At 45.1% G+C, this 25,899-nt stretch overlaps 16 non-coding genes across 16 annotated transcripts; all 16 read left to right on the top strand.

The window, feature by feature from the left end:
* Positions 1-2,750: 2,750 nt before the first annotated feature.
* On the top strand, positions 2,751-2,821 carry trnag-gcc (transfer RNA glycine (anticodon GCC)). Its single transcript has one exon. It is a non-coding gene; the product is annotated as a tRNA-Gly (tRNA).
* Positions 2,822-5,401: 2,580 nt separating this feature from the next.
* On the top strand, positions 5,402-5,472 carry trnag-gcc (transfer RNA glycine (anticodon GCC)). Its single transcript has one exon. It is a non-coding gene; the product is annotated as a tRNA-Gly (tRNA).
* An 816-nt stretch (positions 5,473-6,288) lies between these two features.
* On the top strand, positions 6,289-6,359 carry trnag-gcc (transfer RNA glycine (anticodon GCC)). Its single transcript has one exon. It is a non-coding gene; the product is annotated as a tRNA-Gly (tRNA).
* Positions 6,360-7,212: 853 nt separating this feature from the next.
* Positions 7,213-7,283, top strand: trnag-gcc (transfer RNA glycine (anticodon GCC)). The gene has a single exon. It is a non-coding gene; the product is annotated as a tRNA-Gly (tRNA).
* Positions 7,284-8,099: 816 nt separating this feature from the next.
* Positions 8,100-8,170, top strand: trnag-gcc (transfer RNA glycine (anticodon GCC)). The gene has a single exon. It is a non-coding gene; the product is annotated as a tRNA-Gly (tRNA).
* A 1,439-nt stretch (positions 8,171-9,609) lies between these two features.
* trnag-gcc (transfer RNA glycine (anticodon GCC)) lies at positions 9,610-9,680 on the top strand. Its single transcript has one exon. It is a non-coding gene; the product is annotated as a tRNA-Gly (tRNA).
* Positions 9,681-10,836: 1,156 nt separating this feature from the next.
* On the top strand, positions 10,837-10,907 carry trnag-gcc (transfer RNA glycine (anticodon GCC)). The gene has a single exon. It is a non-coding gene; the product is annotated as a tRNA-Gly (tRNA).
* Positions 10,908-11,723: 816 nt separating this feature from the next.
* trnag-gcc (transfer RNA glycine (anticodon GCC)) lies at positions 11,724-11,794 on the top strand. Its single transcript has one exon. It is a non-coding gene; the product is annotated as a tRNA-Gly (tRNA).
* An 825-nt stretch (positions 11,795-12,619) lies between these two features.
* On the top strand, positions 12,620-12,690 carry trnag-gcc (transfer RNA glycine (anticodon GCC)). The gene has a single exon. It is a non-coding gene; the product is annotated as a tRNA-Gly (tRNA).
* Positions 12,691-13,190: 500 nt separating this feature from the next.
* On the top strand, positions 13,191-13,261 carry trnag-gcc (transfer RNA glycine (anticodon GCC)). Its single transcript has one exon. It is a non-coding gene; the product is annotated as a tRNA-Gly (tRNA).
* Positions 13,262-13,761: 500 nt separating this feature from the next.
* Positions 13,762-13,832, top strand: trnag-gcc (transfer RNA glycine (anticodon GCC)). The gene has a single exon. It is a non-coding gene; the product is annotated as a tRNA-Gly (tRNA).
* Positions 13,833-15,598: 1,766 nt separating this feature from the next.
* Positions 15,599-15,669, top strand: trnag-gcc (transfer RNA glycine (anticodon GCC)). The gene has a single exon. It is a non-coding gene; the product is annotated as a tRNA-Gly (tRNA).
* A 4,529-nt stretch (positions 15,670-20,198) lies between these two features.
* trnag-gcc (transfer RNA glycine (anticodon GCC)) lies at positions 20,199-20,269 on the top strand. Its single transcript has one exon. It is a non-coding gene; the product is annotated as a tRNA-Gly (tRNA).
* Positions 20,270-23,212: 2,943 nt separating this feature from the next.
* Positions 23,213-23,283, top strand: trnag-gcc (transfer RNA glycine (anticodon GCC)). The gene has a single exon. It is a non-coding gene; the product is annotated as a tRNA-Gly (tRNA).
* An 801-nt stretch (positions 23,284-24,084) lies between these two features.
* Positions 24,085-24,155, top strand: trnag-gcc (transfer RNA glycine (anticodon GCC)). The gene has a single exon. It is a non-coding gene; the product is annotated as a tRNA-Gly (tRNA).
* An 816-nt stretch (positions 24,156-24,971) lies between these two features.
* trnag-gcc (transfer RNA glycine (anticodon GCC)) lies at positions 24,972-25,042 on the top strand. Its single transcript has one exon. It is a non-coding gene; the product is annotated as a tRNA-Gly (tRNA).
* Positions 25,043-25,899: the final 857 nt, after the last annotated feature.

Raw genomic sequence — 25,899 nt, 5'->3', positions numbered from 1 at the left:
TTTCGTGAATGCACCAACAACTTCACTCTAACCATCAAACGATGCTCAAGCAGGGTTGACTAGCTGAAAGATTCATACAGCCACATAAAAGTCCCCTGCAAGAAGGAAGCTGTCAGTCTTTATTAAAGCTTGTGAACTTTTTCTTGAACACGCTAACAAGTTCACCTTCATCATCAGAGCCAAAAATCCTAGCAGAAGTTAGGTTTGTGCAGTTTTTGTGATGCTAAATACTATCTGTCGACCATGCTAACCGCCTCCCCCAGCACCGGCCTGTGGGTTCAAAGATGGCATGCAAGCGTTGGTGGTTCAGTGGTAAAATTCTCGCCTGCCACGCGGGAGGCCCGGGTGCGATTCCCGACCAATGCATAGGCTTCTTGTTTAAGACCATGCTCAAGCAGGGATGGCCACATGAGAGATCCAGACAGCCACATAAAACTTGCTTCCTAATCTGAGCTGAGTGGCTTAAATATAGAGACAGATAGCGGACATTCTATGTCTTGGGACTGCTAGAAGACCTGCTTCTCTAATATTAGGGGTAAAGCTGTCAGTCTTTAGCAAAACTTGTGGATTTTTTCGTGAATGCACCAACAACTTCACTCTAACCATCAAACGATGCTCAAGCAGGGTTGACTAGCTAAAAGATTCATACAGCCACATAAAAGTCCCCTGCAAGAAGGAAAAAAATCTCCCTTGCTACCTGCTGACTGGCTTCAACAACCAGACAGATAGCAGACCTTCTGGGTCAAGGGACTGCTAGAAGACCTGCTTCTCTAATATTAGGGGTAAAGCTGTCAGTCTTTATCAAAACTTGTGGATTTTTTCGTGAATGCACCAATAACTTCACTCTAACCATTAAACAACATCAAAACGTGCCACATAAAACTGGCTTCAAAAGAGACACAGTAAGCAGACCTGCTAGGTCTAGGGACTGCTGGAAGGCCTGCTTTTCCATGGTCTTGCAAAATATATCATCTAGCCTAAAATTGAGCAAAAAGCTGTCAGTCTTTATTAAAACTTGTGAACTTTTTCTTGAACACGCTGTAACGCTTGGATTTATTAAAATCACTAGTTACTTTGCTACGGGGTCGAGAATCAAAACATGGGCTCGTAAAACTGCACTTCCGCTATTGCGCAACCGTGGCGGGACAATAAAAGACGCGACACAAAACTAGATGTAAACCAAACCAAAGTGTATTATACAAAACAAACCAACAACCAAACAAACAAGGTGCACAAAAACAATATATACAAAATATATACAAATATAAACAAAGGGGTGGAGTGTAAGCGTGTGTGTGTGTGTGTGTGTGTGTATGATAGTCCAGTGTCAATGATATTGTTGTGTGTGAAATGGTGTACGGGAGAGATGGCTCGGTCTCACCGGTTAAGATGGAAAGTCCGGGAGCACGAGAAAACGGAACGAGATGGGTATTGATGTGAGTCAAAGGAAAGTAATCCACGGTAAACAACAACCAATCGCTCTCTCTCTATTCCACCTGCAGCGCGCTGTCTTCATCTCTCCGTCCCGAGCCACTTGCCGGTTCCGGCTTTATACCGGCACACGTGACCCGCCGCCGCTTCCGGGTTCTCTCGCGCTGCGATCGCGCATGCTCGCGAGAGCTTACCCCGTGACCAACACTGTCTATGGGGACAAATAAAACCAGATGGGGCACATTTCATTGCGCAGGTGAGCCGCATTAGCTCCGTAAACTTTTCCCTGCTACTTAAAATGCCCCTTTATGTGGCCGCGCTACAACGCTAACAAGTTCACCTTCATCATCAGAGCCAAAAATCCTAGCAGAAGTTAGGTTTGTGCAGTGTTTGTGATGCTAAATACTATCTGTCGACCATGCTAACCGCCTCCCCCAGCACCGGCCTGGGGGCCTGCCACGCGGGAGGCCAGGGTTCGATTCCCGGCCAATGCACAGGCTTCTTGTTTAAGACCATGCTCAAGCAGGGTTGCCCACATGAGAGATCCAGACAGCCACATAAAACTGCAAGACACTTGCTTCCTAATCTGAGCTGAGTGGCTTAAATATAGAGACAGATAGCGGACATTCTAGGTCTTGGGACTGCTAGAAGACCTGCTTCTCTAATATTAGGGGTAAAGCTGTCAGTCTTTAGCAAAACTTGTGGATTTTTTCGTGAATGCACCAACAACTTTACTCTAACCATCAAACGATGCTCAAGCAGGGTTGACTAGCTGAAAGATTCATACAGCCACATAAAAGTCCCCTGCAAGAAGGAAAAAAAACTCCCCTGCTACCTGCTGACTGGCTTCAACAACGAGACAGATAGCAGACCTTCTAGGTCAAAGGACTGCTAGAAGACCTACTTCTCTAATATTAGGGGTAAAACTGTCAGTCTTTATCAAAACTTGTGGATTTTTTTGTGAATGCACCAATAACTTCACTCTAACCATCAAACAACATCAACACGTGCCACATAAAACTCGCTTCAAAAGAGACACAGTAAGCAGACCTGCTAGGTCTAGGGACTGCTGGAAGGCCTGCTTTTCCATGGTCTTGCAAAATATATCATCTAGCCTAAAATTAAGCAACAAGCTGTCAGTCTTTATTAAAACTTGTGAACTTTTTCTTGAACACGCTAACAAGTTCACCTTCATCATCAGAGCCAAAAATCCTAGCAGAAGTTAGGTTTGTGCAGTGTTTGTGATGCTAAATACTATCTGTCGACCATGCTACCCGCCTCCCCCAGCACCGGCCTGGGGGTTCAAAGATGGTATGCAAGCATTGGTGGTTCAGTGGTAGAATTCTCGCCTGCCACGCGGGAGGCCCGGGTTCGATTCCCGGCCAATGCACAGGCTTCTTGTTTAAGACCATGCTCAAGCAGGGTTGGCCACATGAGAGATCCAGACAGCCACATAAAACTTGCTTCCTAATCTGAGCTGAGTGGCTTAAATATAGAGACAGATAGCGGACATTCTATGTCTTGGGACTGCTAGAAGACCTGCTTCTCTAATATTAGGGGTAAAGCTGTCAGTCCTTAGCAAAACTTGTGGATTTTTTCGTGAATGCACCAACAACTTCACTCTAACCATCAAACGATGCTCAAGCAGGGTTGACTAGCTGAAAGATTCATACAGCCACATAAAAGTCCCCTGCAAGAAGGAAAAAAAATCTCCCTTGCTACCTGCTGACTGGCTTTAACAACGAGACAGATAGCAGACCTTCTAGGTCAAGGGACTGCTAGAAGACCTGCTTCTCTAATATTAGGGGTAAAGCTGTCAGTCTTTAGCAAAACTTGTGGATTTTTTCGTGAATGCACCAACAACTTCACTCTAACCATCAAACAACATCAAAACGTGCCACATAAAACTGGCTTCAAAAGAGACACAGTAAGCAGACCTGCTAGGTCTAGGGACTGCTGGAAGGCCTGCTTTTCCATGGTCTTGCAAAATATATCATCTAGCCTAAAATTAAGCAAAAAGCTGTCAGTCTTTATTAAAGCTTGTGAACTTTTTCTTGAACACGCTAACAAGTTCACCTTCATCATCAGAGCCAAAAATCCTAGCAGAAGTTAGGTTTGTGCAGTGTTTGTGATGCTAAATACTATCTGTCGACCATGCTAACCGCCTCCCCCAGCACCGACCTGTGGGTTCAAAGATGGCATGCAAGCATTGGTGGTTCAGTGGTAGAATTCTCCCCTGCCACGCGGGAGGCCTGGGTTCGATTCCCGGCCAATGCACAGGCTTCTTGTTTAAGACCATGCTCAAGCAGGGTTGGCCACATGAGAGATCCAGACAGCCACATAAAACTTGCTTCCTAATCTGAGCTGAGTGGCTTAAATATAGAGACAGATAGCGGACATTCTAGGTCTTGGGACTGCTAGAAGACCTGCTTCTCTAATATTAGGGGTAAAGCTGTCAGTCTTTAGCAAAATTTGTGGATTTTTTCGTGAATGCACCAACAACTTCACTCTAACCATCAAACGATGCTCAAGCAGGGTTGACTAGCTGAAAGATTCATACAGCCACATAAAAGTCCCCTGCAAGAAGGAAAAAAAATCTCCCTTGCTACCTGCTGACTGGCTTTAACAACGAGACAGATAGCAGACCTTCTAGGTCAAGGGACTGCTAGAAGACCTGCTTCTCTAATATTAGGGGTAAAGCTGTCAGTCTTTAGCAAAACTTGTGGATTTTTTCGTGAATGCACCAACAACTTCACTCTAACCATCAAACAACATCAAAACGTGCCACATAAAACTGGCTTCAAAAGAGACACAGTAAGCAGACCTGCTAGGTCTAGGGACTGCTGGAAGGCCTGCTTTTCCATGGTCTTGCAAAATATATCATCTAGCCTAAAATTAAGCAAAAAGCTGTCAGTCTTTATTAAAGCTTGTGAACTTTTTCTTGAACACGCTAACAAGTTCACCTTCATCATCAGAGCCAAAAATCCTAGCAGAAGTTAGGTTTGTGCAGTGTTTGTGATGCTAAATACTATCTGTCGACCATGCTAACCGCCTCCCCCAGCACCGGCCTGTGGGTTCAACGATGGCATGCAAGCATTGGTGGTTCAGTTGTAGAATTCTCGCCTGCCACGTGGGAGGCCAGGGTTCGATTCCCGGCCAATGCACAGGCTTCTTGTTTAAGGCCATGCTCAAGCAGGGTTGGCCACATGAGAGATCCAGACAGCCACATAAAACTCCCCAGCAAGACACTTGCTTCCTGATCTGAGCTGAGTGGCTTAAATATAGAGACAGACAGTGGACATTCTATGTCTTGGGTCTGCTAGAAGACCTGCTTCTCTAATATTAGGGGTAAAGCTGTCAGTCTTTAGCAAAACTTGTGGATTTTTTCGTGAATGCACCAACAACTTCACTCTAACCATCAAACGATGCTCAAGCAGGGTTGACTAGCTGAAAGATTCATACAGCCACATAAAAGTCCCCTGCAAGAAGGAAAAAAAACTCCCCTGCTACCTGCTGACTGGCTTCAACAACGAGACAGATAGCAGACCTTCTAGGTCAAAGGACTGCTAGAAGACCTACTTCTCTAATATTAGGGGTAAAACTGTCAGTCTTTATCAAAACCAATAACTTCACTCTAACCATCAAACAACATCAAAACGTGCCACATAAAACTCGCTTCAAAAGAGACACAGTAAGCAGACCTGCTAGGTCTAGGGACTGCTGGAAGGCCTGCTTTTCCATGGTCTTGCAAAATATATCATCTAGCCTAAAATTAAGCAACAAGCTGTCAGTCTTTATTAAAACTTGTGAACTTTTTCTTGAACACGCTAACAAGTTCACCTTCATCATCAGAGCCAAAAATCCTAGCAGAAGTTAGGTTTGTGCAGTGTTTGTGATGCTAAATACTATCTGTCGACCATGCTAACCGCCTCCCCCAGCACCGGCCTGGGGGTTCAAAGATGGTATGCAAGCATTGGTGGTTCAGTGGTAGAATTCTCGCCTGCCACGCGGGAGGCCCGGGTTCGATTCCCAGCCAATGCACAGGCTTCTTGTTTAAGACCATGCTCAAGCAGGGTTGGCCACATGAGAGATCCAGACAGCCACATAAAACTTGCTTCCTAATCTGAGCTGAGTGGCTTAAATATAGAGACAGATAGCGGACATTCTATGTCTTGGGACTGCTAGAAGACCTGCTTCTCTAATATTAGGGGTAAAGCTGTCAGTCTTTAGCAAAACTTGTGGATTTTTTCGTGAATGCACCAACAACTTCACTCTAACCATCAAACGATGCTCAAGCAGGGTTGACTAGCTGAAAGATTCATACAGCCACATAAAAGTCCCCTGCAAGAAGGAAAAAAAATCTCCCTTGCTACCTGCTGACTGGCTTTAACAACGAGACAGATAGCAGACCTTCTAGGTCAAGGGACTGCTAGAAGACCTGCTTCTCTAATATTAGGGGTAAAGCTGTCAGTCTTTAGCAAAACTTGTGGATTTTTTCGTGAATGCACCAACAACTTCACTCTAACCATCAAACAACATCAAAACGTGCCACATAAAACTGGCTTCAAAAGAGACACAGTAAGCAGACCTGCTAGGTCTAGGGACTGCTGGAAGGCCTGCTTTTCCATGGTCTTGCAAAATATATCATCTAGCCTAAAATTAAGCAAAAAGCTGTCAGTCTTTATTAAAGCTTGTGAACTTTTTCTTGAACACGCTAACAAGTTCACCTTCATCATCAGAGCCAAAAATCCTAGCAGAAGTTAGGTTTGTGCAGTGTTTGTGATGCTAAATACTATCTGTCGACCATGCTAACCGCCTCCCCCAGCACCGACCTGTGGGTTCAAAGATGGCATGCAAGCATTGGTGGTTCAGTGGTAGAATTCTCGCCTGCCACGCGGGAGGCCTGGGTTCGATTCCCGGCCAATGCACAGGCTTCTTGTTTAAGACCATGCTCAAGCAGGGTTGGCCACATGAGAGATCCAGACAGCCACATAAAACTGCAAGACACTTGCTTCCTAATCTGAGCTGAGTGGCTTAAATATAGCGACAGATAGCGGACATTCTAGGTCTTGGGACTGCTAGAAGACCTGCTTCTCTAATATTAGGGGTAAAGCTGTCAGTCTTTAGCAAAACTTGTGGATTTTTTCGTGAATGCACCAACAACTTTACTCTAACCATCAAACGATGCTCAAGCAGGGTTGACTAGCTGAAAGATTCATACAGCCACATAAAAGTCCCCTGCAAGAAGGAAAAAAAACCTCCCCTGCTACCTGCCTTCAACAACGAGACAGATAGTAGACGATGCTCAAGCAGGGTTGGCCACATGAGAGATCCAGACAGCCACATAAAACTTGCTTCCTAATCTGAGCTGAGTGGCTTAAATATAGAGACAGATAGCGGACATTCTATGTCTTGGGACTGCTAGAAGACCTGCTTCTCTAATATTAGGGGTAAAGCTGTCAGTCTTTAGCAAAACTTGTGGATTTTTTCGTGAATGCACCAACAACTTCACTCTAACCATCAAACGATGCTCAAGCAGGGTTGACTAGCTGAAAGATTCATACAGCCACATAAAAGTCCCCTGCAAGAAGGAAGCTGTCAGTCTTTATTAAACCTTGTGAACTTTTTCTTGAACACGCTAACAAGTTCACCTTCATCATCAGAGCCAAAAATCCTAGCAGAAGTTAGGTTTGTGCAGTGTTTGTGATGCTAAATACTATCTGTCGACCATGCTAACCGCCTCCCCCAGCACCGGCCTGGGGGTTCAAAGATGGTATGCAAGCATTGGTGGTTCAGTGGTAGAATTCTCGCCTGCCACGCGGGAGGCCCGGGTTCGATTCCCAGCCAATGCACAGGCTTCTTGTTTAAGACCATGCTCAAGCAGGGTTGGCCACATGAGAGATCCAGACAGCCACATAAAACTTGCTTCCTAATCTGAGCTGAGTGGCTTAAATATAGAGACAGATAGCGGACATTCTATGTCTTGGGACTGCTAGAAGACCTGCTTCTCTAATATTAGGGGTAAAGCTGTCAGTCTTTAGCAAAACTTGTGGATTTTTTCGTGAATGCACCAACAACTTCACTCTAACCATCAAACGATGCTCAAGCAGGGTTGACTAGCTGAAAGATTCATACAGCCACATAAAAGTCCCCTGCAAGAAGGAAAAAAAATCTCCCTTGCTACCTGCTGACTGGCTTTAACAACGAGACAGATAGCAGACCTTCTAGGTCAAGGGACTGCTAGAAGACCTGCTTCTCTAATATTAGGGGTAAAGCTGTCAGTCTTTAGCAAAACTTGTGGATTTTTTCGTGAATGCACCAACAACTTCACTCTAACCATCAAACAACATCAAAACGTGCCACATAAAACTGGCTTCAAAAGAGACACAGTAAGCAGACCTGCTAGGTCTAGGGACTGCTGGAAGGCCTGCTTTTCCATGGTCTTGCAAAATATATCATCTAGCCTAAAATTAAGCAAAAAGCTGTCAGTCTTTATTAAAGCTTGTGAACTTTTTCTTGAACACGCTAACAAGTTCACCTTCATCATCAGAGCCAAAAATCCTAGCAGAAGTTAGGTTTGTGCAGTGTTTGTGATGCTAAATACTATCTGTCGACCATGCTAACCGCCTCCCCCAGCACCGACCTGTGGGTTCAAAGATGGCATGCAAGCATTGGTGGTTCAGTGGTAGAATTCTCGCCTGCCACGCGGGAGGCCTGGGTTCGATTCCCGGCCAATGCACAGGCTTCTTGTTTAAGACCATGCTCAAGCAGGGTTGGCCACATGAGAGATCCAGACAGCCACATAAAACTGCAAGACACTTGCTTCCTAATCTGAGCTGAGTGGCTTAAATATAGCGACAGATAGCGGACATTCTAGGTCTTGGGACTGCTAGAAGACCTGCTTCTCTAATATTAGGGGTAAAGCTGTCAGTCTTTAGCAAAACTTGTGGATTTTTTCGTGAATGCACCAACAACTTTACTCTAACCATCAAACGATGCTCAAGCAGGGTTGACTAGCTGAAAGATTCATACAGCCACATAAAAGTCCCCTGCAAGAAGGAAAAAAAACCTCCCCTGCTACCTGCCTTCAACAACGAGACAGATAGTAGACGATGCTCAAGCAGGGTTGGCCACATGAGAGATCCAGACAGCCACATAAAACTTGCTTCCTAATCTGAGCTGAGTGGCTTAAATATAGAGACAGATAGCGGACATTCTATGTCTTGGGACTGCTAGAAGACCTGCTTCTCTAATATTAGGGGTAAAGCTGTCAGTCTTTAGCAAAACTTGTGGATTTTTTCGTGAATGCACCAACAACTTCACTCTAACCATCAAACGATGCTCAAGCAGGGTTGACTAGCTGAAAGATTCATACAGCCACATAAAAGTCCCCTGCAAGAAGGAAGCTGTCAGTCTTTATTAAACCTTGTGAACTTTTTCTTGAACACGCTAACAAGTTCACCTTCATCATCAGAGCCAAAAATCCTAGCAGAAGTTAGGTTTGTGCAGTGTTTGTGATGCTAAATACTATCTGTCGACCATGCTAACCGCCTCCCCCAGCACCGGCCTGTGGGTTCAACGATGGCATGCAAGCATTGGTGGTTCAGTTGTAGAATTCTCGCCTGCCACGTGGGAGGCCCGGGTTCGATTCCCGGCCAATGCACAGGCTTCTTGTTTAAGGCCATGCTCAAGCAGGGTTGGCCACATGAGAGATCCAGACAGCCACATAAAACTCCCCTGCAAGACACTTGCTTCCTGATCTGAGCTGAGTGGCTTAAATATAGAGACAGATAGTGGACATTCTATGTCTTGGGTCTGCTAGAAGACCTGCTTCTCTAATATTAGGGGTAAAGCTGTCAGTCTTTAGCAAAACTTGTGGATTTTTTCGTGAATGCACCAACAACTTCACTCTAACCATCAAACGATGCTCAAGCAGGGTTGACTAGCTGAAAGATTCATACAGCCACATAAAAGTCCCCTGCAAGAAGGAAGCTGTCAGTCTTTATTAAAGCTTGTGAACTTTTTCTTGAACACGCTAACAAGTTCACCTTCATCATCAGAGCCAAAAATCCTAGCAGAAGTTAGGTTTGTGCAGTGTTTGTGATGCTAAATACTATCTGTCAACCATGCTAACCGCCTCCCCCAGCACCGGCCTGTGGGTTCAAAGATGGCATGCAAGCATTGGTGGTTCAGTGGTAGAATTCTCGCCTGCCACGCGGGAGGCCCGGGTTCGATTCCCGGCCAATGCACAGGCTTCTTGTTTAAGACCATGCTCAAGCAGGGTTGGCCACATGAGAGATCCAGACAGCCACATAAAACTTGCTTCCTAATCTGAGCTGAGTGGCTTAAATATAGAGACAGATAGCGGACATTCTATGTCTTGGGACTGCTAGAAGACCTGCTTCTCTAATATTAGGGGTAAAGCTGTAAGTCTTTAGCAAAACTTGTGGATTTTTTCGTGAATGCACCAAAAAATTCACTCTAACCATCAAACGATGCTCAAGCAGGGTTGACTAGCTGAAAGATTCATACAGCCACATAAAAGTCCCCTGCAAGAAGGAAAAAAATCTCCCTTGCTACCTGCTGACTGGCTTCAACAACGAGACAGATAGCAGACCATGCTCAAGCAGGGTTGGCCACATGAGAGATCCAGACAGCCACATAAAACTCCCCTGCAAGACACTTGCTTCCTAATCTGAGCTGAGTGGCTTAAATATAGAGACAGATAGTGGACATTCTATGTCTTGGGACTGCTAGAAGACCTGCTTCTCTAATATTAGGGGTAAAGCTGTCAGTCTTTAGCAAAACTTGTGGATTTTTTCGTGAATGCACCAACAACTTCACTCTAACCATCAAACGATGCTCAAGCAGGGTTGACTAGCTGAAAGATTCATACAGCCACATAAAAGTCCCCTGCAAGAAGGAAAAAAAAATTCCCCTGCTACCTGCTGACTGGCTTCAACAACGAGACAGATAGCAGACCTTCTGGGTCAAGGGACTGCTAGAAGACCTACTTCTCTAATATTAGGGGTAAAACTGTCAGTCTTTATCAAAACCAATAACTTCACTCTAACCATCAAACAACATCAAAACGTGCCACATAAAACTCGCTTCAAAAGAGACACAGTAAGCAGACCTGCTAGGTCTAGGGACTGCTGGAAGGCCTGCTTTTCCATGGTCTTGCAAAATATATCATCTAGCCTAAAATTAAGCAACAAGCTGTCAGTCTTTATTAAAACTTGTGAACTTTTTCTTGAACACGCTAACAAGTTCACCTTCATCTTCAGAGCCAAAAATCCTAGCAGAAGTTAGGTTTGTGCAGTGTTTGTGATGCTAAATACTATCTGTCGACCATGCTAACCGCCTCCCCCAGCACCGGCCTGGGGGTTCAAAGATGGTATGCAAGCATTGGTGGTTCAGTGGTAGAATTCTCGCCTGCCACGCGGGAGGCCCGGGTTCGATTCCCGGCCAATGCACAGGCTTCTTGTTTAAGACCATGCTCAAGCAGGGTTGGCCACATGAGAGATCCAGACAGCCACATAAAACTTGCTTCCTAATCTGAGCTGAGTGGCTTAAATATAGAGACAGATAGCGGACATTCTATGTCTTGGGACTGCTAGAAGACCTGCTTCTCTAATATTAGGGTTAAAGCTGTCAGTCTTTAGCAAAACTTGTGGATTTTTTTGTGAATGCACCAAAAACTTCACTCTAACCATCAAACGATGCTCAAGCAGGGTTGACTAGCTGAAAGATTCATACAGCCACATAAAAGTCCCCTGCAAGAAGGAAAAAAAATCTCCCTTGCTACCTGCTGACTGGCTTTAACAACGAGACAGATAGCAGACCTTCTAGGTCAAGGGACTGCTAGAAGACCTGCTTCTCTAATATTAGGGGTAAAGCTGTCAGTCTTTAGCAAAACTTGTGGATTTTTTCGTGAATGCACCAACAACTTCACTCTAACCATCAAACAACATCAAAACGTGCCACATAAAACTGGCTTCAAAAGAGACACAGTAAGCAGACCTGCTAGGTCTAGGGACTGCTGGAAGGCCTGCTTTTCCATGGTCTTGCAAAATATATCATCTAGCCTAAAATTAAGCAAAAAGCTGTCAGTCTTTATTAAAGCTTGTGAACTTTTTCTTGAACACGCTAACAAGTTCACCTTCATCATCAGAGCCAAAAATCCTAGCAGAAGTTAGGTTTGTGCAGTGTTTGTGATGCTAAATACTATCTGTCGACCATGCTAACCGCCTCCCCCAGCACCGACCTGTGGGTTCAAAGATGGCATGCAAGCATTGGTGGTTCAGTGGTAGAATTCTCGCCTGCCACGCGGGAGGCCTGGGTTCGATTCCCGGCCAATGCACAGGCTTCTTGTTTAAGACCATGCTCAAGCAGGGTTGGCCACATGAGAGATCCAGACAGCCACATAAAACTGCAAGACACTTGCTTCCTAATCTGAGCTGAGTGGCTTAAATATAGAGACAGATAGCGGGCATTCTAGGTCTTGGGACTGCTAGAAGACCTGCTTCTCTAATATTAGGGGTAAAGCTGTCAGTCTTTAGCAAAACTTGTGGATTTTTTCGTGAATGCACCAACAACTTCACTCTAACCATCAAACGATGCTCAAGCAGGGTTGACTAGCTGAAAGATTCATACAGCCACATAAAAGTCCCCTGCAAGAAGGAAAAAAAACTCCCCTGCTACCTGCTGACTGGCTTCAAGAACGAGACAGATAGCAGACCTTCTAGGTCAAGGGACTGCTAGAAGACCTGCTTCTCTAATATTAGGGGTAAAGCTGTCAGTCTTTAGCAAAACTTGTGGATTTTTTCGTGAATGCACCAACAACTTCACGCTAACCATCAAACAACATCAAAACGTGCCACATAAAACTGGCTTCAAAAGAGACACAGTAAGCAGACCTGCTAGGTCTAGGGACTGCTGGAAGGCCTGCTTTTCCATGGTCTTGCAAAATATATCATCTAGCCTAAAATTAAGCAAATAGCTGTCAGTCTTTATTAAAGCTTGTGAACTTTTTCTTGAACACGCTAACAAGTTCACCTTCATCATCAGAGCCAAAAATCCTAGCAGAAGTTAGGTTTGTGCAGTGTTTGTGATGCTAAATACTATCTGTCGACCATGCTAACCGCCTCCCCCAGCACCGGCCTGGGGGATCAAAGATGGTATGCAAGCGTTGGTGGTTCAGTGGTAGAATTCTCGCCTGCCACGCGGGAGGCCCGGGTTCGATTCCCGGCCAATGCACAGGCTTCTTGTTTAAGACCATGCTCAAGCAGGGTTGGCCACATGAGCGATCCAGACAGCCACATAAAACTTGCTTCCTAATCTGAGCTGAGTGGCTTAAATATAGAGACAGATAGCGGACATTCTATGCCTTGCGACTGCTAGAAGACCTGCTTCTCTAATATTAGGGTTAAAGCTGTCAGTCTTTAGCAAAACTTGTGGATTTTTTCGTGAATGCACCAACAACTTCACTCTAACCATCAAACGATGCTCAAGCAGGGTTGACTAGCTGAAAAATTCATACAGCCACATAAAAGTCCCCTGCAAGAAGGAAGCTGTCAGTCTTTATTAAAGCTTGTGAACTTTTTCTTGAACACGCTAACAAGTTCACCTTCATCATCAGAGCCAAAAATCCTAGCAGAAGTTAGGTTTGTGCAGTTTTTGTGATGCTAAATACTATCTGTCGACCATGCTAACCGCCTCCCCCAGCACCGGCCTGTGGGTTCAAAGATGGCATGCAAGCATTGGTGGTTCAGTGGTAGAATTCTCGCCTGCCACGCGGGAGGCCCGGGTTCGATTCCCGGCCAATGCACAGGCTTCTTGTTTAAGACCATGCTCAAGCAGGGTTGGCCACATGAGAGATCCAGACAGCCACATAAAACTTGCTTCCTAATCTGAGCTGAGTGGCTTAAATATAGAGACAGATAGCGGACATTCTATGCCTTGCGACTGCTAGAAGACCTGCTTCTCTAATACTAGGGTTAAAGCTGTCAGTCTTTAGCAAAACTTGTGGATTTTTTCGTGAATGCACCAACAACTTCACTCTAACCATCAAACGATGCTCAAGCAGGGTTGACTAGCTGAAAGATTCATACAGCCACATAAAAGTCCCCTGCAAGAAGGAAGCTGTCAGTCTTTATTAAAGCTTGTGAACTTTTTCTTGAACACGCTAACAAGTTCACCTTCATCATCAGAGCCAAAAATCCTAGCAGAAGTTAGGTTTGTGCAGTTTTTGTGATGCTAAATACTATCTGTCGACCATGCTAACCGCCTCCCCCAGCACCGGCCTGTGGGTTCAAAGATGGCATGCAAGCATTGGTGGTTCAGTGGTAGAATTCTCGCCTGCCACGCGGGAGGCCCGGGTTCGATTCCCGGCCAATGCACAGGCTTCTTGTTTAAGACCATGCTCAAGCAGGGTTGGCCACATGAGAGATCCAGACAGCCACATAAATCTCCCCTGCAAGACACTTGCTTCCTAATCTGAGCTGAGTGGCTTAAATATAGAGACAGATAGTGGACATTCTATGTCTTGGGACTGCTAGAAGACCTGCTTCTCTAATATTAGGGGTAAAGCTGTCAGTCTTTAGCAAAACTTGTGGATTTTTTCGTGAATGCACCAACAACTTCACTCTAACCATCAAACGATGCTCAAGCAGGGTTGACTAGCTAAAAGATTCATACAGCCACATAAAAGTCCCCTGCAAGAAGGAAAAAAAATCTCCCTTGCTACCTGCTGACTGGCTTCAACAACGAGACAGATAACAGACCATGCTCAAGCAGGGTTGGCCACATGAGAGATCCAGACAGCCACATAAAACTCCCCTGCAAGACACTTGCTTCCTAATCTGAGCTGAGTGGCTTAAATATAGAGACAGATAGTGGACATTCTATGTCTTGGGACTGCTAGAAGACCTGCTTCTCTAATATTAGGGGTAAAGCTGTCAGTCTTTAGCAAAACTTGTGGATTTTTTCGTGAATGCACCAACAACTTTACTCTAACCATCAAACGATGCTCAAGCAGGGTTGACTAGCTGAAAGATTCATACAGCCACATAAAAGTCCCCTGCAAGAAGGAAAAAAAACTCCCCTGCTACCTGCTGACTGGCTTCAACAACGAGACAGATAGCAGACCTTCTAGGTCAAGGGACTGCTAGAAGACCTGCTTCTCTAATATTAGGGGTAAAACTGTCAGTCTTTATCAAAACTTGTGGATTTTTTTGTGAATGCACCAATAACTTCACTCTAACCATCAAACAACATCAAAACGTGCCACATAAAACTGGCTTCAAAAGAGACACAGTAAGCAGACCTGCTAGGTCTAGGGACTGCTGGAAGGCCTGCTTTTCCATGGTCATGCAAAATATATCATCTAGCCTAAAATTAAGCAAAAAGCTGTCAGTCTTTATTAAAAATTGTGAACTTTTTCTTGAACACGCTAACAAGTTCACCTTCATCATCAGAGCCAAAAATCCTAGCAGAAGTTAGGTTTGTGCAGTGTTTGTGATGCTAAATACTATCTGTCGACCATGCTAACCGCCTCCCCCAGCACCGGCCTGGGGGTTCAAAGACGGTATGCAAGCATTGGTGGTTCTGTGGTAGAATTCTCACCTGCCACGCGGGAGGCCCAGCTTCGATTCCTGGCCAATGCACAGGCTTCTTGTTTAAGACCATGCTCAAGCAGGGATGGCCACATGAGCGATCCAGACAGCCACATAAAACTTGCTTCCTAATCTGAGCTGAGTGGCTTAAATATAGAGACAGATAGCGGACATTCTATGCCTTGCGACTGCTAGAAGACCTGCTTCTCTAATATTAGGGTTAAAGCTGTCAGTCTTTAGCAAAACTTGTGGATTTTTTCGTGAATGCACCAACAACTTCACTCTAACCATCAAACGATGCTCAAGCAGGGTTGACTAGCTGAAAAATTCATACAGCCACATAAAAGTCCCCTGCAAGAAGGAAGCTGTCAGTCTTTATTAAAGCTTGTGAACTTTTTCTTGAACACGCTAACAAGTTCACCTTCATCATCAGAGCCAAAAATCCTAGCAGAAGTTAGGTTTGTGCAGTTTTTGTGATGCTAAATACTATCTGTCGACCATGCTAACCGCCTCCCCCAGCACCGGCCTGTGGGTTCAAAGATGGCATGCAAGCATTGGTGGTTCAGTGGTAGAATTCTCGCCTGCCACGCGGGAGGCCCGGGTTCGATTCCCGGCCAATGCACAGGCTTCTTGTTTAAGACCATGCTCAAGCAGGGTTGGCCACATGAGAGATCCAGACAGCCACATAAAACTTGCTTCCTAATCTGAGCTGAGTGGCTTAAATATAGAGACAGATAGCGGACATTCTATGCCTTGCGACTGCTAGAAGACCTGCTTCTCTAATACTAGGGTTAAAGCTGTCAGTCTTTAGCAAAACTTGTGGATTTTTTCGTGAATGCACCAACAACTTCACTCTAACCATCAAACGATGCTCAAGCAGGGTTGACTAGCTGAAAGATTCATACAGCCACATAAAAGTCCCCTGCAAGAAGGAAGCTGTCAGTCTTTATTAAAGCTTGTGAACTTTTTCTTGAACACGCTAACAAGTTCACCTTCATCATCAGAGCCAAAAATCCTAGCAGAAGTTAGGTTTGTGCAGTTTTTGTGATGCTAAATACTATCTGTCGACCATGCTAACCGCCTCCCCCAGCACCGGCCTGTGGGTTCAAAGATGGCATGCAAGCGTTGGTGGTTCAGTGGTAAAATTCTCGCCTGCCACGCGGGAGGCCCGGGTGCGATTCCCGACCAATGCATAGGCTTCTTGTTTAAGACCATGCTCAAGCAGGGATGGCCACATGAGAGATCCAGACAGCCACATAAAACTTGCTTCCTAATCTGAGCTGAGTGGCTTAAATATAGAGACAGATAGCGGACATTCTATGTCTTGGGACTGCTAGAAGACCTGCTTCTCTAATATTAGGGGTAAAGCTGTCAGTCTTTAGCAAAACTTGTGGATTTTTTCGTGAATGCACCAACAACTTCACTCTAACCATCAAACGATGCTCAAGCAGGGTTGACTAGCTAAAAGATTCATACAGCCACATAAAAGTCCCCTGCAAGAAGGAAAAAAATCTCCCTTGCTACCTGCTGACTGGCTTCAACAACCAGACAGATAGCAGACCTTCTGGGTCAAGGGACTGCTAGAAGACCTGCTTCTCTAATATTAGGGGTAAAGCTGTCAGTCTTTATCAAAACTTGTGGATTTTTTCGTGAATGCACCAATAACTTCACTCTAACCATTAAACAACATCAAAACGTGCCACATAAAACTGGCTTCAAAAGAGACACAGTAAGCAGACCTGCTAGGTCTAGGGACTGCTGGAAGGCCTGCTTTTCCATGGTCTTGCAAAATATATCATCTAGCCTAAAATTGAGCAAAAAGCTGTCAGTCTTTATTAAAACTTGTGAACTTTTTCTTGAACACGCTGTAACGCTTGGATTTATTAAAATCACTAGTTACTTTGCTACGGGGTCGAGAATCAAAACATGGGCTCGTAAAACTGCACTTCCGCTATTGCGCAACCGTGGCGGGACAATAAAAGACGCGACACAAAACTAGATGTAAACCAAACCAAAGTGTATTATACAAAACAAACCAACAACCAAACAAACAAGGTGCACAAAAACAATATATACAAAATATATACAAATATAAACAAAGGGGTGGAGTGTAAGCGTGTGTGTGTGTGTGTGTGTGTGTATGATAGTCCAGTGTCAATGATATTGTTGTGTGTGAAATGGTGTACGGGAGAGATGGCTCGGTCTCACCGGTTAAGATGGAAAGTCCGGGAGCACGAGAAAACGGAACGAGATGGGTATTGATGTGAGTCAAAGGAAAGTAATCCACGGTAAACAACAACCAATCGCTCTCTCTCTATTCCACCTGCAGCGCGCTGTCTTCATCTCTCCGTCCCGAGCCACTTGCCGGTTCCGGCTTTATACCGGCACACGTGACCCGCCGCCGCTTCCGGGTTCTCTCGCGCTGCGATCGCGCATGCTCGCGAGAGCTTACCCCGTGACCAACACTGTCTATGGGGACAAATAAAACCAGATGGGGCACATTTCATTGCGCAGGTGAGCCGCATTAGCTCCGTAAACTTTTCCCTGCTACTTAAAATGCCCCTTTATGTGGCCGCGCTACAACGCTAACAAGTTCACCTTCATCATCAGAGCCAAAAATCCTAGCAGAAGTTAGGTTTGTGCAGTGTTTGTGATGCTAAATACTATCTGTCGACCATGCTAACCGCCTCCCCCAGCACCGGCCTGGGGGCCTGCCACGCGGGAGGCCAGGGTTCGATTCCCGGCCAATGCACAGGCTTCTTGTTTAAGACCATGCTCAAGCAGGGTTGGCCACATGAGAGATCCAGACAGCCACATAAAACTCCCCTGCAAGACACTTGCTTCCTAATCTGAGCTGAGTGGCTTAAATATAGCGACAGATAGCGGACATTCTAGGTCTTGGGACTGCTAGAAGACCTGCTTCTCTAATATTAGGGGTAAAGCTGTCAGTCTTTAGCAAAACTTGTGGATTTTTTCGTGAATGCACCAACAACTTTACTCTAACCATCAAACGATGCTCAAGCAGGGTTGACTAGCTGAAAGATTCATACAGCCACATAAAAGTCCCCTGCAAGAAGGAAAAAAAACTCCCCTGCTACCTGCTGACTGGCTTCAACAACGAGACAGATAGCAGACCTTCTAGGTCAAAGGACTGCTAGAAGACCTACTTCTCTAATATTAGGGGTAAAACTGTCAGTCTTTATCAAAACTTGTGGATTTTTTTGTGAATGCACCAATAACTTCACTCTAACCATCAAACAACATCAACACGTGCCACATAAAACTGGCTTCAAAAGAGACACAGTAAGCAGACCTGCTAGGTCTAGGGACTGCTGGAAGGCCTGCTTTTCCATGGTCTTGCAAAATATATCATCTAGCCTAAAATTGAGCAAAAAGCTGTCAGTCTTTATTAAAACTTGTGAACTTTTTCTTGAACACGCTGTAACGCTTGGATTTATTAAAATCACTAGTTACTTTGCTACGGGGTCGAGAATCAAAACATGGGCTCGTAAAACTGCACTTCCGCTATTGCGCAACCGTGGCGGGACAATAAAAGACGCGACACAAAACTAGATGTAAACCAAACCAAAGTGTATTATACAAAACAAACCAACAACCAAACAAACAAGGTGCACAAAAACAATATATACAAAATATATACAAATATAAACAAAGGGGTGGAGTGTAAGCGTGTGTGTGTGTGTGTGTGTGTGTATGATAGTCCAGTGTCAATGATATTGTTGTGTGTGAAATGGTGTACGGGAGAGATGGCTCGGTCTCACCGGTTAAGATGGAAAGTCCGGGAGCACGAGAAAACGGAACGAGATGGGTATTGATGTGAGTCAAAGGAAAGTAATCCACGGTAAACAACAACCAATCGCTCTCTCTCTATTCCACCTGCAGCGCGCTGTCTTCATCTCTCCGTCCCGAGCCACTTGCCGGTTCCGGCTTTATACCGGCACACGTGACCCGCCGCCGCTTCCGGGTTCTCTCGCGCTGCGATCGCGCATGCTCGCGAGAGCTTACCCCGTGACCAACACTGTCTATGGGGACAAATAAAACCAGATGGGGCACATTTCATTGCGCAGGTGAGCCGCATTAGCTCCGTAAACTTTTCCCTGCTACTTAAAATGCCCCTTTATGTGGCCGCGCTACAACGCTAACAAGTTCACCTTCATCATCAGAGCCAAAAATCCTAGCAGAAGTTAGGTTTGTGCAGTGTTTGTGATGCTAAATACTATCTGTCGACCATGCTAACCGCCTCCCCCAGCACCGGCCTGGGGGCCTGCCACGCGGGAGGCCAGGGTTCGATTCCCGGCCAATGCACAGGCTTCTTGTTTAAGACCATGCTCAAGCAGGGTTGCCCACATGAGAGATCCAGACAGCCACATAAAACTGCAAGACACTTGCTTCCTAATCTGAGCTGAGTGGCTTAAATATAGAGACAGATAGCGGACATTCTAGGTCTTGGGACTGCTAGAAGACCTGCTTCTCTAATATTAGGGGTAAAGCTGTCAGTCTTTAGCAAAACTTGTGGATTTTTTCGTGAATGCACCAACAACTTTACTCTAACCATCAAACGATGCTCAAGCAGGGTTGACTAGCTGAAAGATTCATACAGCCACATAAAAGTCCCCTGCAAGAAGGAAAAAAAACTCCCCTGCTACCTGCTGACTGGCTTCAACAACGAGACAGATAGCAGACCTTCTAGGTCAAAGGACTGCTAGAAGACCTACTTCTCTAATATTAGGGGTAAAACTGTCAGTCTTTATCAAAACTTGTGGATTTTTTTGTGAATGCACCAATAACTTCACTCTAACCATCAAACAACATCAAAACGTGCCACATAAAACTGGCTTCAAAAGAGACACAGTAAGCAGACCTGCTAGGTCTAGGGACTGCTGGAAGGCCTGCTTTTCCATGGTCTTGCAAAATATATCATCTAGCCTAAAATTAAGCAAAAAGCTGTCAGTCTTTATTAAAACTTGTGAACTTTTTCTTGAACACGCTAACAAGTTCACCTTCATCATCAGAGCCAAAAATCCTAGCAGAAGTTAGGTTTGTGCAGTGTTTGTGATGCTAAATACTATCTGTCGACCATGCTACCCGCCTCCCCCAGCACCGGCCTGGGGGTTCAAAGATGGTATGCAAGCATTGGTGGTTCAGTGGTAGAATTCTCGCCTGCCACGCGGGAGGCCCGGGTTCGATTCCCGGCCAATGCACAGGCTTCTTGTTTAAGACCATGCTCAAGCAGGGTTGGCCACATGAGAGATCCAGACAGCCACATAAAACTTGCTTCCTAATCTGAGCTGAGTGGCTTAAATATAGAGACAGATAGCGGACATTCTATGTCTTGGGACTGCTAGAAGACCTGCTTCTCTAATATTAGGGGTAAAGCTGTCAGTCCTTAGCAAAACTTGTGGATTTTTTCGTGAATGCACCAACAACTTCACTCTAACCATCAAACGATGCTCAAGCAGGGTTGACTAGCTGAAAGATTCATACAGCCACATAAAAGTCCCCTGCAAGAAGGAAAAAAAATCTCCCTTGCTACCTGCTGACTGGCTTTAACAACGAGACAGATAGCAGACCTTCTAGGTCAAGGGACTGCTAGAAGACCTGCTTCTCTAATATTAGGGGTAAAGCTGTCAGTCTTTAGCAAAACTTGTGGATTTTTTCGTGAATGCACCAACAACTTCACTCTAACCATCAAACAACATCAAAACGTGCCACATAAAACTGGCTTCAAAAGAGACACAGTAAGCAGACCTGCTAGGTCTAGGGACTGCTGGAAGGCCTGCTTTTCCATGGTCTTGCAAAATATATCATCTAGCCTAAAATTAAGCAAAAAGCTGTCAGTCTTTATTAAAGCTTGTGAACTTTTTCTTGAACACGCTAACAAGTTCACCTTCATCATCAGAGCCAAAAATCCTAGCAGAAGTTAGGTTTGTGCAGTGTTTGTGATGCTAAATACTATCTGTCGACCATGCTAACCGCCTCCCCCAGCACCGACCTGTGGGTTCAAAGATGGCATGCAAGCATTGGTGGTTCAGTGGTAGAATTCTCCCCTGCCACGCGGGAGGCCTGGGTTCGATTCCCGGCCAATGCACAGGCTTCTTGTTTAAGACCATGCTCAAGCAGGGTTGGCCACATGAGAGATCCAGACAGCCACATAAAACTTGCTTCCTAATCTGAGCTGAGTGGCTTAAATATAGAGACAGATAGCGGACATTCTAGGTCTTGGGACTGCTAGAAGACCTGCTTCTCTAATATTAGGGGTAAAGCTGTCAGTCTTTAGCAAAATTTGTGGATTTTTTCGTGAATGCACCAACAACTTCACTCTAACCATCAAACGATGCTCAAGCAGGGTTGACTAGCTGAAAGATTCATACAGCCACATAAAAGTCCCCTGCAAGAAGGAAAAAAAATCTCCCTTGCTACCTGCTGACTGGCTTTAACAACGAGACAGATAGCAGACCTTCTAGGTCAAGGGACTGCTAGAAGACCTGCTTCTCTAATATTAGGGGTAAAGCTGTCAGTCTTTAGCAAAACTTGTGGATTTTTTCGTGAATGCACCAACAACTTCACTCTAACCATCAAACAACATCAAAACGTGCCACATAAAACTGGCTTCAAAAGAGACACAGTAAGCAGACCTGCTAGGTCTAGGGACTGCTGGAAGGCCTGCTTTTCCATGGTCTTGCAAAATATATCATCTAGCCTAAAATTAAGCAAAAAGCTGTCAGTCTTTATTAAAGCTTGTGAACTTTTTCTTGAACACGCTAACAAGTTCACCTTCATCATCAGAGCCAAAAATCCTAGCAGAAGTTAGGTTTGTGCAGTGTTTGTGATGCTAAATACTATCTGTCGACCATGCTAACCGCCTCCCCCAGCACCGGCCTGTGGGTTCAACGATGGCATGCAAGCATTGGTGGTTCAGTTGTAGAATTCTCGCCTGCCACGTGGGAGGCCAGGGTTCGATTCCCGGCCAATGCACAGGCTTCTTGTTTAAGGCCATGCTCAAGCAGGGTTGGCCACATGAGAGATCCAGACAGCCACATAAAACTCCCCAGCAAGACACTTGCTTCCTGATCTGAGCTGAGTGGCTTAAATATAGAGACAGACAGTGGACATTCTATGTCTTGGGTCTGCTAGAAGACCTGCTTCTCTAATATTAGGGGTGAAGCTGTCAGTCTTTAGCAAAACTTGTGGATTTTTTCGTGAATGCACCAACAACTTCACTCTAACCATCAAACGATGCTCAAGCAGGGTTGACTAGCTGAAAGATTCATACAGCCACATAAAAGTCCCCTGCAAGAAGGAAGCTGGCAGTCTTTATTAAAGCTTGTGAACTTTTTCTTGAACACGCTAACAAGTTCACCTTCATCATCAGAGCCAAAAATCCTAGCAGAAGTTAGGTTTGTGCAGTGTTTGTGATGCTAAATACTATCTGTCGACCATGCTAACTGCCTCCCCCAGCACCGGCCTGTGGGTTCAACGATGGCATGCAAGCATTGGTGGTTCAGTTGTAGAATTCTCGCCTGCCACGCGGGAGGCCCGAGTTCGATTCCCGGCCAATGCACAGGCTTCTTGTTTAAGACCATGCTCAAGCAGGGTTGGCCACATGAGAGATCCAGACAGCCACATAAAACTCCCCTGCAAGACACTTGCTTCCTGATCTGAGCTGAGTGGCTTAAATATAGAGACAGATAGTGGACATTCTATGTCTTGGGACTGCTAGAAGACCTGCTTCTCTAATATTAGGGGTAAAGCTGTCAGTCTTTAGCAAAACTTGTGGATTTTTTCGTGAATGCACCAACAACTTCACTCTAACCATCAAACAACATCAAAACGTGCCACATAAAACTGGCTTCAAAAGAGACACAGTAAGCAGACCTGCTAGGTCTAGGGACTGCTGGAAGGCCTGCTTTTCCATGGTCTTGCAAAATATATCATCTAGCCTAAAATTAAGCAAAAAGCTGTCAGTCTTTATTAAAGCTTGTGAACTTTTTCTTGAACACGCTAACAAGTTCACCTTCATCATCAGAGCCAAAAATCCTAGCAGAAGTTAGGTTTGTGCAGTGTTTGTGATGCTAAATACTATCTGTCGACCATGCTAACCGCCTCCCCCAGCACCGACCTATGGGTTCAAAGATGGCATGCAAGCATTGGTGGTTCAGTGGTAGAATTCTCGCCTGCCATGCGGGAGGCCTGGGTTCGATTCCCGGCCAATGCACAGGCTTCTTGTTTAAGACCATGCTCAAGCAGGGTTGGCCACATGAGAGATCCAGACAGCCACATAAAACTGCAAGACACTTGCTTCCTAATCTGAGCTGAGTGGCTTAAATATAGAGTCAGATAGCGGACATTCTATGTCTTGGGACTGCTAGAAGACCTGCTTCTCTAATATTAGGGGTAAAGCTGTCAGTCTTTAGCAAAACTTGTGGATTTTTTCGTGAATGCACCAACAACTTCACTCTAACCATCAAACGATGCTCAAGCAGGGTTGACTAGCTGAAAGATTCATACAGCCACATAAAAGTCCCCTGCAAGAAGGAAAAAAAACTCCCCTGCTACCTGCTGACTGGCTTCAACAACGAGACAGATAGCAGACCTTCTAGGTCAAAGGACTGCTAGAAGACCTACTTCTCTAATATTAGGGGTAAAACTGTCAGTCTTTATCAAAACCAATAACTTCACTCTAACCATCAAACAACATCAAAACGTGCCACATAAAACTCGCTTCAAAAGAGACACAGTAAGCAGACCTGCTAGGTCTAGGGACTGCTGGAAGGCCTGCTTTTCCATGGTCTTGCAAAATATATCATCTAGCCTAAAATTAAGCAACAAGCTGTCAGTCTTTATTAAAACTTGTGAACTTTTTCTTGAACACGCTAACAAGTTCACCTTCATCATCAGAGCCAAAAATCCTAGCAGAAGTTAGGTTTGTGCAGTGTTTGTGATGCTAAATACTATCTGTCGACCATGCTAACCGCCTCCCCCAGCACCGGCCTGGGGGTTCAAAGATGGTATGCAAGCATTGGTGGTTCAGTGGTAGAATTCTCGCCTGCCACGCGGGAGGCCCGGGTTCGATTCCCAGCCAATGCACAGGCTTCTTGTTTAAGACCATGCTCAAGCAGGGTTGGCCACATGAGAGATCCAGACAGCCACATAAAACTTGCTTCCTAATCTGAGCTGAGTGGCTTAAATATAGAGACAGATAGCGGACATTCTATGTCTTGGGACTGCTAGAAGACCTGCTTCTCTAATATTAGGGGTAAAGCTGTCAGTCTTTAGCAAAACTTGTGGATTTTTTCGTGAATGCACCAACAACTTCACTCTAACCATCAAACGATGCTCAAGCAGGGTTGACTAGCTGAAAGATTCATACAGCCACATAAAAGTCCCCTGCAAGAAGGAAAAAAAATCTCCCTTGCTACCTGCTGACTGGCTTTAACAACGAGACAGATAGCAGACCTTCTAGGTCAAGGGACTGCTAGAAGACCTGCTTCTCTAATATTAGGGGTAAAGCTGTCAGTCTTTAGCAAAACTTGTGGATTTTTTCGTGAATGCACCAACAACTTCACTCTAACCATCAAACAACATCAAAACGTGCCACATAAAACTGGCTTCAAAAGAGACACAGTAAGCAGACCTGCTAGGTCTAGGGACTGCTGGAAGGCCTGCTTTTCCATGGTCTTGCAAAATATATCATCTAGCCTAAAATTAAGCAAAAAGCTGTCAGTCTTTATTAAAGCTTGTGAACTTTTTCTTGAACACGCTAACAAGTTCACCTTCATCATCAGAGCCAAAAATCCTAGCAGAAGTTAGGTTTGTGCAGTGTTTGTGATGCTAAATACTATCTGTCGACCATGCTAACCGCCTCCCCCAGCACCGACCTGTGGGTTCAAAGATGGCATGCAAGCATTGGTGGTTCAGTGGTAGAATTCTCGCCTGCCACGCGGGAGGCCTGGGTTCGATTCCCGGCCAATGCACAGGCTTCTTGTTTAAGACCATGCTCAAGCAGGGTTGGCCACATGAGAGATCCAGACAGCCACATAAAACTGCAAGACACTTGCTTCCTAATCTGAGCTGAGTGGCTTAAATATAGAGACAGATAGCGGACATTCTAGGTCTTGGGACTGCTAGAAGACCTGCTTCTCTAATATTAGGGGTAAAGCTGTCAGTCTTTAGCAAAACTTGTGGATTTTTTCGTGAATGCACCAACAACTTCACTCTAACCATCAAACGATGCTCAAGCAGGGTTGACTAGCTGAAAGATTCATACAGCCACATAAAAGTCCCCTGCAAGAAGGAAAAAAAACCTCCCCTGCTACCTGCCTTCAACAACGAGACAGATAGTAGACGATGCTCAAGCAGGGTTGGCCACATGAGAGATCCAGACAGCCACATAAAACTTGCTTCCTAATCTGAGCTGAGTGGCTTAAATATAGAGACAGATAGCGGACATTCTATGTCTTGGGACTGCTAGAAGACCTGCTTCTCTAATATTAGGGGTAAAGCTGTCAGTCTTTAGCAAAACTTGTGGATTTTTTCGTGAATGCACCAACAACTTCACTCTAACCATCAAACGATGCTCAAGCAGGGTTGACTAGCTGAAAGATTCATACAGCCACATAAAAGTCCCCTGCAAGAAGGAAGCTGTCAGTCTTTATTAAACCTTGTGAACTTTTTCTTGAACACGCTAACAAGTTCACCTTCATCATCAGAGCCAAAAATCCTAGCAGAAGTTAGGTTTGTGCAGTGTTTGTGATGCTAAATACTATCTGTCGACCATGCTAACCGCCTCCCCCAGCACCGGCCTGTGGGTTCAACGATGGCATGCAAGCAT

The sequence above is a fragment of the Clarias gariepinus genome, chromosome 25, assembly GCF_024256425.1.
Source record: "Clarias gariepinus isolate MV-2021 ecotype Netherlands chromosome 25, CGAR_prim_01v2, whole genome shotgun sequence".
NCBI classification, from domain to species: domain Eukaryota; kingdom Metazoa; phylum Chordata; class Actinopteri; order Siluriformes; family Clariidae; genus Clarias; species Clarias gariepinus.
The sequence above is the reverse complement of the archived record's forward strand: the minus strand, read 5'-3'. Positions and strand labels throughout refer to the sequence as shown.